This window comes from Balaenoptera ricei, chromosome 17 (genome assembly GCF_028023285.1).
Source record: "Balaenoptera ricei isolate mBalRic1 chromosome 17, mBalRic1.hap2, whole genome shotgun sequence".
Classification (NCBI taxonomy): Eukaryota; Metazoa; Chordata; class Mammalia; order Artiodactyla; family Balaenopteridae; genus Balaenoptera; species Balaenoptera ricei.
The window spans coordinates 9,740,594-9,757,516 of NC_082655.1; positions in this window are offsets into that span (position 1 = coordinate 9,740,594).

Consider the following 16,923-nt stretch of genomic DNA (forward strand, 5'->3'; position numbering starts at 1 on the left):
TTCCTGGGACTGAACTAGCTGAGATTATTTTTCCATCCCACATTCCTCCTGCCTGGGAGCTCTTTTCTCTTTGATGCTATAACATCAGGACCACTGTTTCCCTTATGTAAGTGCAGCGACTTGCACTCTGGCCTCCTCAGAGGAGTGATAGGAGGAATTGTAAACATCCTTATACAGTTTAACTACCAATGATACCAAATCTTTTGTTTCAGACTTTATTGAAATTTGGGCCCAAACTATAGGGAATAACAATAAAGGGGGTTAAAGGAAACTTGAAACTTGCAAAATATTCTTCAAGATTATGGAAAAAATTAAAAAGAAACCGTTATTACTAAGAGTATTCTCTTGGATTATCTTAGCTCCTCCCCTTACTCTCTGAGGCCTCCCTCTCCTCTTCTTCCCCCTCTTCCTCCTCCTCCTCCTCCAAGAGAAAGAGCTCCTCTTCCACCCCTGTAGTTTGAACCTACATACATGCACATAAACACATGCACACATGGATGTGTGCACACACACAGAGACACACATAAACACGTGACGCAGTAAGCATACCCTATGTGCTATCTCTTTCTTAGCCGTAAGGCAATTTGCAAAGCACAGTAATTTTCTAGTCACACATTTCCCAATGTCAGAATTATTGGGTCTAGCTTCTCAGCAGGAGGAGTTTAGGAGTACGGATCCATATGTAACTTGATGCTCAAGTCCAGTGAAAGAGTCCAAGCTGGGCTCTGACACTCCAGATTGTAAACTGTCCTCTAAGCCTTCTTAGTTTGTACAAAGCAAAAATATATACCTTCGTTCTTCTGGAAAAGTTCTGACAGTGTCTTGAGTAAATGATATACCCAGCTTCCAAGAACAACCAAAATATTTCAGACTAGTAAATTCTAAATCTGTATTAATATAAAGAAACATTTTCTCAATGGAAATGGAATGGAATGGAATATAGTCTGAAACTATTTCCCATGCTTTCAACAAAGGTAAAAAAAATGTATGTGTAAGGGGAGAGAGAGAGAAGAAAAAAGAAAAACAAATAAAGGGGACAATTTAGACACAGATGGATGAACCAATTTAACGAAATTGAGAGGATGGAAGAGAAAAGGGAAGGTAGGAAGGGAACTAACATTTATTAAGCAGTTATTATATGCTCAGACCAGATGCATTTATCAATGTTTAATAACATATTTCATATACATTGAAATCCTTCGTGGTAGATGCTATAATTCTCATTTTATATGAGACAAAAATTGTACAACAAAAAAATGTGGATCCTGAGATCAGTTTTGATGATAAATCACACCTTTGTGGAGTGTCTGTTTTCAGAGTGTATCACCTACTGTCTACCGCCTTTTGTAAGTTGATTCATTGAATTCCCATTGTATACAGTTATTTAATTCCTTTAATTCAGGAATCTTTGGAAGATGAATTCAAATTTGATCATTACAGCAAGCCACCAAGATGGGAAATGAATATTTTCTGGAAGAAAGTGGAGAATTCTGAATAAGATTGTTTTCCGATCACATGAGAGAAGACAATTTTTTTTTTTTTCTCCAAGAGATGTTGGCATTTCAGCTAACAGTTCCATTGAGGGATGCTGATCATCTTTGAAAGGAGAAAAATAATCACAGTCCAAGACACTCAGGAGTTATTTGCCATTTCTACCAGTGTGACTATTCCCAGGGGATGTCATTCCTTCATTGGTTCCTTTTTAAACTCTTCATTAATTAATGTCAGCTCCTCCTTCCTTCCTGGGCTCTGCTCCTCCCCTGGGTGTCATTAGATCTGTTCTACAAATTTTCAGCCTTCATCTTTTCCACTCTTTTCCTTATTTCCTCCATATTCCTGGTTCCATTCATTGGTTTCAGTTTTTATCTGTATCTATAAGGACAGGAAAATGTAACTGAGACACCTTTTCCCAGCCTAGTTATTGCTCCTGGCTATATCTTAGATTGCAGTTGGATCCAGTTATTATTTTTTTTAATCAATATTCAAAAGAAGGATTCCAGGAGTTAATATACTAGATATCATAATCATTTTGCAGATATGTGTGGCACATCCTGATTATCATTCTCACAAATAATTTTTGGATAAATTCATTAACATGTGTCAAGCACCTGTTATTTCTCTGTACTGTGCTGGGCATCTTTACATAAGTGATCTTATTTAATTGCATCAAGAAACCTATATGCTGGGAGTTGACATCTTGATTTTATAATGAAGGTTACTGAGGCTGATATTTGCCCAAGGTATGTCGGTGGCAGATGATGAGTACAGAATGCAAACATACATCTGCCTAACTCCTGAGCCTATTTACTTTCTTTCTACTATAACCATATTGCTTCAAATTTATGCCGTCTTACAAATTGAACCTCTAGCTAAGACTTGACCAAGCTTTCAATATCCTCAGTACATGGTGATTGTTAGAAAGAGTGAGTAATGTGTAAGAAACAAAACTTAGCCTCAAGATGTTATGAGTATTTTCCCTTTTCAGATGATCAGAATAGAACACATAATAAGTGCTCAATAAATATTAGTTGATCTCCACCTCTTCTTGATTGTAGTTACGGTAGCACATTAAATTCTGTATCCTACCCAGTAAGTGGCACAGGGCTGGACTCTGGAGAAATACTCAAGAAAGATGTGTCATTGGTTAATGTATTCATATTCCCTTCTAAGTGCAAGTTCTATACAGGACAGGCTCTGTAGCTCACATGCCTGTCTACTCCTTCGAAACTGGACATCTTCCCATTTGTTCAGCTTCATCCTTTAGCCCCTCCAACTTTTTCTCTTGAGTTCTTTATGTTCTTTCTTACCTCTGGGCTTTACATATGCAAGTCTGTTGCTGGGAATGCCTTTATCCTCTTTACCCTTTACCCAACTGATAAACTCTAACTCTTTTAAACTAGTAAACTTCACTCAGCTCAGGCCTCAAATTCTCAGGCAGGAATTTTTTTCTCCTTGCAGATTTCATAAATGGCTCCATGCCACTTTTTTTTAGTCTATCATGAACATTTGTTTTCTCATTCACATCTCAACTCAACTATGAGCTTCTCACGGGCACACACCTTATTATATTGATCATTCTATTCCCAGCACCTAGTGTAATTCTGGTGCAGGATGGGTGCTCAATGACTGTTAGGTGAATGAGCAATTATCTCATCTGTCAGCCATTTCTTTGATATAGTTGAACCTCAATATGTTAGACGTTTTTATTACTTGGATTTATATATCTAATAGTCCAAATCATACCCACTCTTCTCTGACATAATCAATATATCAGTAAATACGGAGGCAATTATATTAATAGCTACATTTATTGAGCACCTATTATATGACACAACTAATAACTATTTTGCAGATAGCATTTAATGTATGTAAAGTTAGTGGAGTAGTGCTTTTCATGATAGAGTTATTGTGGCTACCTAAATTAAGAGGAAAAATTTACTTGCAAAGACGTTTAAAGAAGGTGAAGTGCTACATATGTGTACAGAGAATTCCTTTTTTGACACCTCCTCTTTTGTATTAGTCTGATAAATAGAACATGTCTATCTATATCTATATCTATCTATAGATGTAGATAGATAAATAGATGATAGATAGATAGATAGATTTAGGTTCTGTTTAGAGAAGGAGAGAGGGAAAGAGAGGGAGATTTATTATGAAGAATTGTCTCATGTTATTATGGAGGCTGAGAATCCCATGATCTGCCATATACAAGCTGGAGAAAAAGCTGGGGAGAGACTTAGGAAAGCTGGTAGCGCAGTTTCAGTCCGAGTCTAGAGGCCTGAGAACCAGGAGCAATGATGGTTTAAGAACCAGTCCCAGGACAGAAGACCAAGACTGATAGCCTAGCTCAACAGTCAGGCAGAGAGAGAGAATTCTCTCTGCCTCTGCGTTTTTGTTCTTTTCAGGCCCTTAATGGATTGGATGATGCCCACTGACATTGGGAAGGATAACCTTCTTTACTCAGCCTACTGTTTCAAGTGTTTCAAGTGCTAATCTCTTCAGGAAACACCCTAACAGACACACTCAGAAATAATATTTCACCAGATATCTAGGCACCTGGTGACCCAGTCAAGTTGACACATAAAATTAACCATCACAGCCTTATTTACAAAATTTCCACTATTCCCACCTCTATCCCTCTCTAAGTTGAGAATAGGTCTCTGTTTGTTTAGGTAGTCATTGTTAAATCTTCCCAGAACAACCTGAGCTAGAAACTTGACTCCATTACTTTGATTACTTGACCCCCTCTAAGCCTGAGTACTCTGTGTCTAAACCAGGAATAACACTTAATTGACAAGTTTACATAAGATAAATTCAGGTGAAACATCCAACACAATATGTGGCATATGGCTGGATCACAATAAGTATTTTGTTTCCCCTATACTTGTCCTTTTCATACTCCCTGTTACAATTATCTTGATTTTTCCTCTGGATTCAATACAGATTTCTTCTTTCCACTTACAGGAAACTTTGCTTTTATTTTTAACACAGAGTTGTGCACTAATGCATTTCCTCAGGAGAAGTGCTCTGGTTAATATTATCCTGAGTGGTAAGTGTAAGGGTAGAATTGGATTACACAGTAAGAACGCATTCAAGTCTTCAATTATTAATAATAAGTGGCCGAGCAATTAACAAGTCAAGGTACATTTTCTGGGAAGTGGCTGATGGTAATGTTTTTATTCACTGATCAGAACAGCAATTTCTAAATTTCATCTGACCATCCACAAGTGCAGAATATTCTGCTCCCAGCGGCATATCATCGTGATCCATTTTTATACTTAGCGAGGCTTAACAAGTTATTTTGAAATCCCAGAGCTCTCAGATGGTGTTTTATTCGCTTGTACTCACTCATTTTCCAGACAGCGTTAATAGCACCATACAACAGCAAGTTTGACACAGTGCAATACTGGCATAACGAGCTGGCAGATATTTATTAACCCCACACATGTGGGCAGTTGAAGCTATGGCATCGTTCACTGTTACTCTGGGAGCATGCATGTTAAAATTTTGTTTTGTTTTATATGATTAAAGAATCAAAGAGTAGATAATGGTTATCAAGGCTTCTTAACACTGAATGCATTCAGGACCAGGAAATTAGAATGAATGAGTGAAGCAGGCCAGGTGTAGAAAACAATAGAAACCAAAAAGGTAGTGGGACGGTGGTTAACAGGAAAGTGTATGACCCATCTGAAGGGATAACTAGTACTCAGCACATAGGGGATATTGGACTTCTAAAAGAGAAACCAGAAGTCTGAATTTTTTATGCAGCATCTCTCACTTTTTCAATGTTGGCAGCTAATTTGTTTTTTGCAAAACTGTGCAGGGCAAACAAAGTATATTTGCAGGCTTTTAAACTTTTGATTTTCAATGCATCAAAGATCAGATTGGTGTATCTGTTATTGTTTCTCCATAGACTGTGAAGAGAAAAATTACAGAGCATTTTGTTTTCCTTCTTGATCAGTGATTTTATTCTTCTCTAGATGCTTGTGCTTGATGGTTCAAATAACTACCCAAGAGCAGGGATTTCTGCTTTTCTACTTCTTTCAGAGATTGCAAAAAACAGAAAGGAAACAAAACCAAAAAAAGTACAAAACTATCCCATTATTTTCCTTGCCTCTGGGCATCTTACTTAGGAGAGTACCCCTGCCTGAAATAGCATTTCACTCATTCTTCTTTTCACCCCTTTGTTTTCGAATCAGCCAGTTGTTATTTTCACAAGCCTTCCTTGACTTCCTCTCTTCCCCTACAGCTGTGGTCAGGGAGGTAGTGCAGAGTGTTGGTGAAGAGCTCAGGTTTTGGAATTAGGCGGACCTGGGTTTGAGTCACAGATTAATCACTTAATAGGTATGAGGGTGGCTTCATTGTTTTAAACTCTCTTAAGTCTCGGTGTTATTGGCTGTCAAGTGGGGATGAGTGTCCCTAAACCTTGGGATTACTCTTTCAAAGGAGAGGATTGTACAGTACCAGGCAGAGCTTCTAGCACAAAATTGCTTAGAAACTGTTGTTTTGTGTGCTTATGCACATGTATGATATATGTAATTTAGTGTGACAAGTACAATAATATATGTAATGTGTAATATATTATAGTACTTACACAGAATACCGATTATACCTCTTTTCCCTCTCAGTATCTCCTCTTGGGTATCTGAGAGTATGTCTTACTCAATTCTGTAACCTCAGTTCTCAACAAAGTACCTGGCCCAAACTAGGCATTCAATAAAAAATGAGACATTTACTACTCTGCCTAGAATGCAAGTCTCTGGGGGCCACTAGGATAATGTCCAGTCTCCCCTGCTTTGGTCTCATTTCTTGATACCTATTCATCATTAATTTTTGCAAGTTCTTTTTCTCTATTTTTCCTTTGGGTCTAATTGGGGAATAGACAGAGGAAGATAGGACAAAAGCAGTAAAAGAAGGATCAAGAGAAAGAAGAAGAAATAAGAGAGTTTATAGGCTTTGGTAAGAAAAAAATTCAGTAAGATCTGAAACGATGAGTTGGAGGAGGTTGAATGAAAAGAAAAAGAGATAAAGAAAATAAGAAGTGGGAGGAAAAACGGAGGGATAGAATATTGGTTAGGATTAGCTAGGTTATGCCGTGGTAATAAACCACTCCAAAGCCTCAGGGACTTATAGCAACTAAGGTTTATCTCTCACTGCATGTCCGTGTGGGTCACCTACAGCTCTGCTCTACACTTTCCATCTTTCAAGGCTGGGGTTGATGGAGTATCACCTTCTGGAACATTGCCAGTCTCAAGGGGGCAGGGGAGAAATGTTTTAAACAATTAATGGCTTTTAAAGGCCCAGACAACTTGGACATACATTAGTTTTCTTGAGATTCATTGACCAAAGTGTGTCTTTGTCACTCCTGGCTTCAACATTGTGGAAGGTATAAGGCTCCCCAGGGAGCAGGGGTCTGAAAAATTTGAAGAGTAATATAATCTATACAGATATAGAAAGAGGAAAACATGTTGAATGACAGAAGTTTTAGGAAAATCAAAGAAATATTTGGGAAGGGGTAGGAAGGTAGATGAAGAAAGATGAAAGTCAGAAGATGAAATAAAAGTTGAAGTGGAAGAGATATAAACCAGGAGAGAAGAGGATAAAGAATAGAGGCCTCCCAGGGTTGAGCTGATGGTAATATTCCCATATTACGTGATACAGGGAGTAAGCACAGGCAGACCTAGGCTAGTGTTGTGCTGAGCTTCAAAACCTAGGTTACTTTACTTAACCCTCATGGTCCTCCATTTATCCACCTGCATTTATGGCTCCTATCTCACAGTTGTTGAAAGAATTTAATAACATAAATAAATGTATAAATAGATGTGGATTGGGGCTTTTTCTGTTACCCTGGGAATTGTGGACTAGGGTTACCAGTTAAGGAAAAATGCTGCTAAGCACGCCACATCCATGCTGATGAGGTGGGGGGAAAATCTGGCTACCAGTGGTCACCATTATAAACCACACCCTTCCCAGCATATGTAGTAGAGTAGGGAGGGGGCAGGTAGAGCCAGACCAAGAATATTTGTCTTTCCAGAAATACAGCTTTCATAGACAGAGGACTTTTCTTTCCTAGGTGCATCTACCCCTTTCCCAAAGTCCCAAAGTTTTCAATGTGATTGAGGGTACCTTGCAAGAAAGGAGAATGCACGCCTTATGTGTCCTGGATAGATGCTTCCCAAGTTGCAGAATTATTATTCTCTTTTCACAGACAAAGAAACTGAGGCTCAGAGTACAAAGATCACTTAGAGTGTAACAGGGGAAACAGAATTCCAGCCAAAGTAGCCAGATTTTATAGGCCTTCCCTTCACTGTGAAGCTTTATGGCCTTCCTAGCCAAAGGAGGAATGGTAATTGGATCCATGTTCAAATGTATCTGCGTCCACATTACTGAGGCCAACCTGAGAAGGACTCTGGCCGGTTTGAGAAGGATCCTGGTCTTGACTATGGCACCAATGCCCAGTTCTTCTTTTACATTCTTTATATGATGATCTCAGAGTCATTTTCATGTTTCTGCTCTTTCTAAAAGTTTCAGCTTACCTTGGAAAATAATATAGCCAACTACTAGTCAGCATGAATTTCTCTCTCTCTTTCTGTGTGTGTGTGTGTGTGTGTGTGTGTGTGTGTGTAGTTTATAATATATTAATATATATAGTAGAGTATGTGTAATTAATAATTAATAATTCATACATATATGTCAGCACAAATTACACACTATATATATCCTACTTTAAAATAATTAGTATGTGGACTTTGCCAAACTAAAGTGTACTTATCTCTTCAGTTGTAGAGAATGGTAATGTTTAACAATGAAAAAAAAATCCTTTCTTTTAGAAAACAATTTTAAAATTGGATTAAATTGTACTTCTTGAGTGTTTTAATTTGGGAACAATAAGTGGTTACCCCCAAATGATCTTGCCAGCTTCTTTTCCTTCTCTATCTTTTTTGTTGTTTTTATCACAGGCTAGTTCATTCACTGGTTTGATGGAAATTTTGGGAGAAGGGGTTTGAGATCAGGCTCCCTGGAAATGTATCTGACCTGGCTAGAAATCAGAGGTCCAAACACAGAAAAAAATATAATCAATGAATCCAACTGTTAGAGACCACTTTCTACTTTCCGCTAGTCATCTACATTACAAAGGATGAAATTAAATTTGAACCTGTTTTAAATTATTATTTTAAAAGTTTCTTGGCTAGCCAGGGAAAGCTACTTTTGTGAAGTTCTTGGAAAAACAAAATTGTGCTCAGCACCTGCAGTGTAGAGATAAATAAACAACACGCTTTTTGCAGGAATATATTGAATCGAACTATTCTTAGCTGCTTCAGGTTTGGTTTCTATCCCCACTCCTCAAAAAAGAAAAGAAAAGAAAAGAAACAAAGAAAAAAATATTTGTGGAGAGAAATGTTTACAACATAAACCCTGAATTCCTTTTTCCTAGTAGGCAGCAATAGTTCCTTGAATGTCTGCAAGGTAGGAGAAAACACTCAAACCATATGGCCGCTCTTGGTCAGAAATAAATGTTTCTAAAACCTGCAACAAAATGAATCATCTGTATGTTAATTGTGTGAGTAGCAGAGCTGCAAACTGACCGGCTAAGAGGGACAAAGCAGTAAAGCAAGTAATTGAGTGAAGAGACCCTGGATTAAGAAAATCCTTGCATTCCTTTTAATCACATTATCCCTGACTTTTACTACCTTATGATCCAGCAATCCCACTCCTGGGTACATTTTCAAAGGAAATGAAATTGCTACCTTGAAGAGATATCTGTACTCCCATGTACATTGCAGCATTATTCACAATAGCCAAGACATGCATGCAACCAAGTATCTGTCAACAGATTAATGGTTAAAGAAGGTGTAGTATATGTCCATTCAAAGGAATATTATTCAGCCATGAAAAGAAGGAAATCCTGCTAGTTGCAACAGCAGGAATGGAATGGAAATACGTCAGACAGAGAAAGACAAACACTGCCTGATCTCACTAAAATTTAAAATCTAAAAAAGCCAAACTCATAGAAAAAGAGAGTAGAATGTTGGTGACTTCCCAAAGGCTGGAAGGTAGGGGAAGTGGAGCAATATTGGTCAAAGGGTACAAAGATGAATAAATCCTGGGAACTAATGTACAGCATGGTGACTATAGCTAACAATACTGTATTAAATACTTAAAAGTTGTTAAGAGACTAGATCTTAAATGTTCTCACCACACACACACAAATGGTAATTATGTGAGGTTGATGGATGTGTTAATTAACCTTACTGTGGTAATTATTTCACAATATATACATGTATCAAACCGTCACATTGTACTCCTTAAATTTACACAATATTGTAGGTCAATTATACCTCAGTAAAGCTGGAAAACATCTCTGTTGACTTTTGGTAGACTTATAGTACTAACAAATAGTTCTGTACTCTAAAAAAATAATGTAAGTATAGAAATTAACAGAATTTGACACTTGAATGCAGGGAGCATAGGCAATAAATAGGAGCACTGTATCAGCTGTTGCTATGTCCCAATCCATTCCCAAAATTAGTGACTCAGTGACTAAACAACCATTAATTTAGTTTATAATTTTGTGGGTCAGTAATCTGGGCTGCTGTCAGCTGGACAGTTCTACATTTGGCTGAGTTTACTCTTAGATTTTCAGCCAGTTAATGTGTTGGCTGGGATGATGTTGAGAGGATGATATATGAGTGGAAAATGGCCAAGGCTGAGTTTGAGTCTCGTTGCTGCTGTTTATTACTTGTGTGAACTGCAGGGACACTCGTTTTCTTACCCATAAAATGGAGATGAAAATATCATCTGCACAACTTTGTTGCTAAGATTAAATTGGGAGATGCAGGTGAAATAGCTTTATAAAATACATATTTTATAAATTTAAAAATATTTTATAAAAATATACTTAGTTATTTTTGCCCATATACACAAAGTAAAAACTGATAGAAATAGAGAAATAGATAATTCAATGATAATAGTTGGAGTCATCAATATTCTACTTTTAATAGTGGCTATAACCGTTAAATAGAGGATCAACAAAGAAATAGAAGACAGATTACACTGTAAACCCAAAAGACATAAAATCATAAGCAAATGCTATGGACAGTTATATGCAAACAAATAGGGCAACCTAGAAGAAATGGACGCCAATGTCATAGTGACATTATTTACAATTGCCAAAACGTGAAAGAAACCCGTGTCCATAAACAGATGAATAGATAAAGCAAAGTGGTATGTATATACAATGGAATATCAGCCATAAAAAAAAAATGAATTTTTGCCATTTGCAACAACATGGATGGACTTGGAAGGTATTATGCTTAGTGAAATAAATCAGACAGAGAAAGACAAATACCGTATGGTTTCACTCATATGTGGAATCTGAAAAAAAAAAAGATGAATGAATATAACAAAAGAGAAACACACTCACACATACAGTGAACAAACTAGTGGTCACCAGTGGGGAGAGGCGTGGAGGATTAAGAGGTACAAACTACTAGGTATAAAATGAGTAAGATACAAGGAAGTAATGTACAGCCCAGGGAATATAGCCAATATTTTGTAATAAGTTTATATGAGTATAACCTATAAAAATATCAGATCACTATGTTATACACCTGAAGTTAATATAATAAGTCAAATATACTTCAATAAAAAAAGAAAAAAATGCATAAGTCCAAAATATTGGCAGCAATCAGGTCTGAATTTGGACCAGAGATTCTGAATGGCTCATTGTCTTCCTAGATCACCAACATGCCAAATTCCTAAATGAAATTTGGAAATCCTTTTTAATTTTGGTTTTTCCTTTTCATTCCAGCAAGGCAGATGTCTCTAGCCATCCTCATTATGCCTATCAGCTGTCAGTTTATGGTATTACATTCACCTCAATCCCCCGTTCCAAGTCCTGCTCACTTCATGTCTGCATGCCCAGCCAGAGATGGGCAGGAAGCCTGCTTCCCATGTCGGGAATGGCATTTATTAATCTACTCATCCTGATCTTAACATCTGCCTCCTTCTTTATGTATTAAGGAAATTGAACTTACTGGATGTGCTGGTCAATCTTTTCAGATGCAGTCTAAACTGGATAGAAGCTGCCATAATTCCTCCTGGTCTGTTTCCAGACTTGTTCAGAGTACATTGTCTGCAGCTGACATCTCTTAATTACCTGTGCTCCCACTGGCATTTATTATTATTCTCGTCAATCGTTATCACCTGCTCAGGATCTAGGCCCTCACATTCGTGTAGAAAAGGAGCCAAGAGGACGCCTCACAACTGTGTGGCAGTAATTATCCGTGGTACACAATAATGTCTTTGGACCCTGCTGTTTTTGTGCAGTAATTAACAGGTGGCGAGCTTTGACTGCAACATTTTCCCCAACAGTTATTGGAGAAAACAATGGCTTCTGGGTAAGTAGATTAAATATTGAAACAAAGGCTCTGAGAGGCCTCCTCATCTGACCCTTCCATTAGCTTGGGTTTGCCAGGTTTCAACACTGGCATGATATAGTGGCTGATGTGGATGATATAGTTCAGTACAGGGATTGAGGGTATGCCTTTGGGACCAATCTACTTGCAGTCACACCTGTAATCTTCCCCTTTCTGATACATGATGAGACGAATACGAGGGTTAGTCCCATTATTATGGTATTGCTGGAGGCAATGTGACAGTGTCTTTGTTTCTATGCTGATCAGATCCCTTTATGGTCTTACGCTAGCCATTCTTCCACAACTACCTCCGATATGGCTTTATCTCTAGACATTCTGTACTATTCACCACTCTCCAACTATGTCCCGCAAAGCAATACATTTTTTTCTAAACATCTTTATTGGAGTATAATTGCTTTACAATGGTGTGTTAGTTGCTGCTGTATAACAAAGTGAATCAGCTATATGTATACATATATCCCCATATCTCCTCCCTCTTGCGTCTCCCTCCCACCCTCCCTATCCCACCCCTCTAGGTGGACACAAAGCACCGAGCTGATCTCCCTGTGCTATGCAGCTGCTTCCCACTAGCTATCTATTTTACATTTGGTAGTGTGTATATGTCCATGCCACTCTCTCACGTCGTCCCAGCTTCACCTTTCTCCTCCCCATGTCCTCAAGTCCATTCTCTACATCTGCATCTTTATTCCTGTCCTGCCCCTAGGTTCTTCAGAACCATTTTTTTTTTTTTAGATTCCATATATATGTGTTAGCATACAGTATTTATTTTTCTCTTTCTGACTTACTTCACTCTGTATGACAGACTCTAGACCCATCCACCTCATTACAAATAACTCAATTATTATTATCCTGAGACTTCCCTGGTGGTCCAGTGGTTAAGATTTTGCCTTCTAATGCAGGGAGTGCGGGTTCGATCCCTGGTTGGGGAGCTAAGATCCCACATGCCCCGTGGCCAAAAAACCAAAACATAAAACAGAAACAATGTTGTAACAAATTCAAAAAATACTTTAAAAAATGGTCCACATCAAATAAAAAAAATCTTAAAAAAAACTATTATTATCCTAACTACACTTCTCTTATTGCTTGAAACACCCCATTCATTCTCTCTAGCTTCATAGTGGCTTTCAGAGAGTCCAGGAGGTGCAGGAAAGTTAATTACCTGTGAGACATATTTTGATTGAAGAATTGAAGGAAGAATATGAGAAGAACCTAACAGATAAATTCTTCTCTCTTCCTCTCTCCATTGGGCTGTGTCAAACATGATTTTCTGTCATACAAAAGGCAGACTATGTGGCTAAGGAGGGACACCTGCAGAATGATGGGCTAGGTCTCCACTGAAGGTTGGGGGAAAGTGGCAGGCGTGGCAATGTATGATTTTGCATTTGCTTCTCATCCTTGCTTGTCTCATTTCCTATTTGCCTGACTCTTTTTGCTCTGGGATTGTACTTTCCAATAAAGCAGTAGCACTTCATTGTAGCCAAAACAAAATAAACAAAAAAAGAGGGCACCTAAGTGAGGCAAGTGGAGAAGGGTGTCATGCAAGGATTATCATAGAAGTGAAATCTAACCTGAGACCTGAAAGAGGAATCTAAGTTACGGAGTTGATAGGAGAAGGTATGAGTAGGGATAAGCATTCCTGGCAGAGGGAATAGCATATGCAAAGGCACAGAGTACGATAGAGTATACCAAAATAAAGACCTACAAATTATTTCACATGGATAGAACATGGGTTTTGTAATAGACAGGACTGGTAAGAAATGAGGCTGAAATTCTTCTTTGAGTCCTTTTCTCCTTACCTACGAAATAAGTAATTGAGACTCAGTTTGTTTAATGTGCCTTCCCAGTTTTACAAGCCATGACACAGGGAACTGTGAAGAATGTTGTGACCCCAGATGTCTGATAATAAACCTTAAGTGGATTAAGTTGTAAGGAATAGGTTTGATGTTTTACTTAATTCCGAGAGGTGACATCACCTTCCTTAACAGAAACAAACAAAAGCTTCAAAGTGAGAACAAGAGGGACTGTCATCTCACAATGACACTTCTTGAAACAAATGGAGGATTTTTTGTTTTTTAACTTAATCTAAGTTTCTGATATGTTTTGAACTGACTTGATGCTATCATTTGGCCCATAGATTGAGTTCTATATAACAACTCAAGAGCTCCTACATATTGGTGATTTTGTTTTAATTTCCAGGGGAGCACAAGAATTCTTCTTTCACACACTACCATAAAAAGGAGTGGGTCAAGAAAAAGAGTCCTTAAGATGACACTGGGACTCTCATAGATGGGGCCCATGTTGAGATCATTTTGACACCATTATAATTGGAGCCCATAGTTTGGGGAGGTGAACGTTTCCATGCAAAGGGGTAAGGGGACCAATGTTCCCTTTCCTTCTTGTGAAATACGCTTACTTTTCTCTCTTGCCCCTGTGTCAGCTATGGTAGCATAACCCATGGGGGTGCCTCCTGACTCAAATGTGCCCTATGCTTAGATGAACAGGTGGGGCTAAGGAAGAGCCAGTGCAATGGAAACACGGAAGGGGAGACTCTTCAAGGACAAAGGCAAAAGAAGTCTCAGGAGAAAGTAGTACATGTTCCAGCTGGGTTCACTGGAGTAGAAGAACTGATGGGGAGTTGAAAACTTCATTGGTTAGACAGAATGACTGCGGTTTCTGCTAGTGTACCCACTCTACCCATAACATACAGGAACTAAGTATCGACCAGTCGATACTGGTCGACTGGAATGCTATTCATTGTTTCAGAAGGAACAGAGCTCATGCTGTATATCATCCTATGTATCTTTCCAAGAATTCTTTGGAAATTATCCAGGAGAAATTAATCTTATCTTGAAGCTGAGAGCACTAAGGCATAGTGCTTAATGTAATTGGAAATCTATGTCATTTGATTCTCTCAGATTTTATTGAAGGGCAGGGATGAACAATTCAACAGAGCAGTTTTAAAGGGTTGAAGTAAGAAAGCATGCAGTTTCTTTCTGCTTACATCCTACCAAGTCTAACTTTTTACTAAATAACATAAACGTTGTTGATATTTTTTTTATTATCAATCAAGTCATTAGATAAATTGGGGTGATTGCCTATGGTCACATGTTATAACAGAAATAGAAAATTGATTAAAATCAGAACGTTGAGTATGGAATTCAAAGCCAGTCAATCTGGGGTCAAAAGTCAATGGGTGTGAATGATCCTTTCTTCTTCAAAGCCTTGACTTCCTTCCCAAACAAGGGACGATTGGCCATTGCTTCTTTGTAACCTTTATATCGTCCCATCTGTATACAAGCCTATTTCTGTATTTAACTGTAAGCTCCTCAAGGTCAGGTATCCAAGTTGGGCAATAACAAATATTTTAAAAAAGAATTTGAGACTCAGAGAGTTTAAGGCCATATTTTATGCTATCTCTCATCCCCTAGCCGTAAAACATGAGACTGAGGCTCAGGGAGTTTTAACTCACTTGTTCCAAGAGCTCTGGGTTAAAATACAAGCCTAGAACTTTTACGACAAGTCCAGTGTACTTTCAGCATCACATAGGTTAAGAGCTTTGGCAATGCAGTCAAATACTGTGGGTCCAAATCTCGCTTGACCACTCACCATCTGTATAAACTGGGGTATCTGTAAATCTCTTTAGTCTGTAATTTCCTTACATGAAACTGGAGAAAATAATGGTGACTGTCTCATGAGATTTTGTGATGATTTAAATAAAGTAATCTATTTTAAATGTTTAGTACAGTGGCTAGCACATGGATGGCAGTTAAATATTAACTGCTTTTATTATGATTATTTCCTTTTGCACTACAGCTGAATAGTGCTGTTGTGATTGATTCCACATGAAGGAAGTACTGGCCCTATCCACCACTCTCACAACACTGTGATGGAGATCAGGACTTAGTGGCTTTGATTTTAGTCCAAAGTCAACATTTTCTGCTCTCTACAAATCCACCCTCATTCATTGCTTCTTCTAATGTTCGCCACTGTCCAACAGTAAAGAGACGATATTTCAATATCCTTGGAGTACTTGACCTTCAACAATTAACTCTAGTAAATATTGGCATCTCTGCTTGTTTAATCTCTCTCTTTTATTCTCGCCTTGTTCTATGACTGAGATAGAGAATCAAATTATGTTCAAGGGTATCCATAATTACAAGAGTAGGAGTAGCGATAATGATGTGTACGATTAATCTCACACATGTAAGTGCCAGATGCTTTATACCCAATACCCATGCAATTAGTTGATACATTTTATAACTAGGAGTATAAATATTAATGTCATCTACTTCGGTTTTCCAGTCAGGCACTTGAAACTCCACTTGCTTTTATTAGCAGAAAATCTAGTCTCTACTACTTGACTGTCCTCCACACTCTGAATTTTCCAATTATCCTGGAACCCTGTTCAGTCCCCAAATGCCAGATTTGTTCCAAACACAAAGCAGGGAGAAAACCAGAAAGTGTCGTGGAATAACTCACTCATTGTCTTTGGTTGTGGCCACATAGGTCCTGCTTCGTCTGGGCTGCTGCTGTATTGATACCTGAGCTCACTTCATTCCTTCTAATTCTCACAATAGAGTGTCACAGTTGAGCCAAATTGTAGCCCTTTGCATCCTCACTTGCTTGTTTAGTGAGTACTCCCAAAGCACTGCATCAAGACAGGGTCCAGAAAAGCTTCTCGCCCATCCTGCATGATGTGAAGCTCATTGCCTTGGGGTTGAGTGTGTGTGGTCAGTTGATATGCTGCCTCAGTGGGGACCATAGAGTTCTTTCTTGCTGGTAGACCACATTTGGACCATTACAATTCAAGAGAGAAATTCTTATCATGTTGATTCTTAAAAGGGGATGGAAGTAGATGCTCAATTTCCTTTCTCCCAAGATATGTTTTTAATCCCTAGTCCCCCCCCCCCCCCATTTACTCCAGGGAATGGCTGAGAATGTGAAAATGCTACTGGGAAGGCACAGATTTTGTCAAGCACAGATA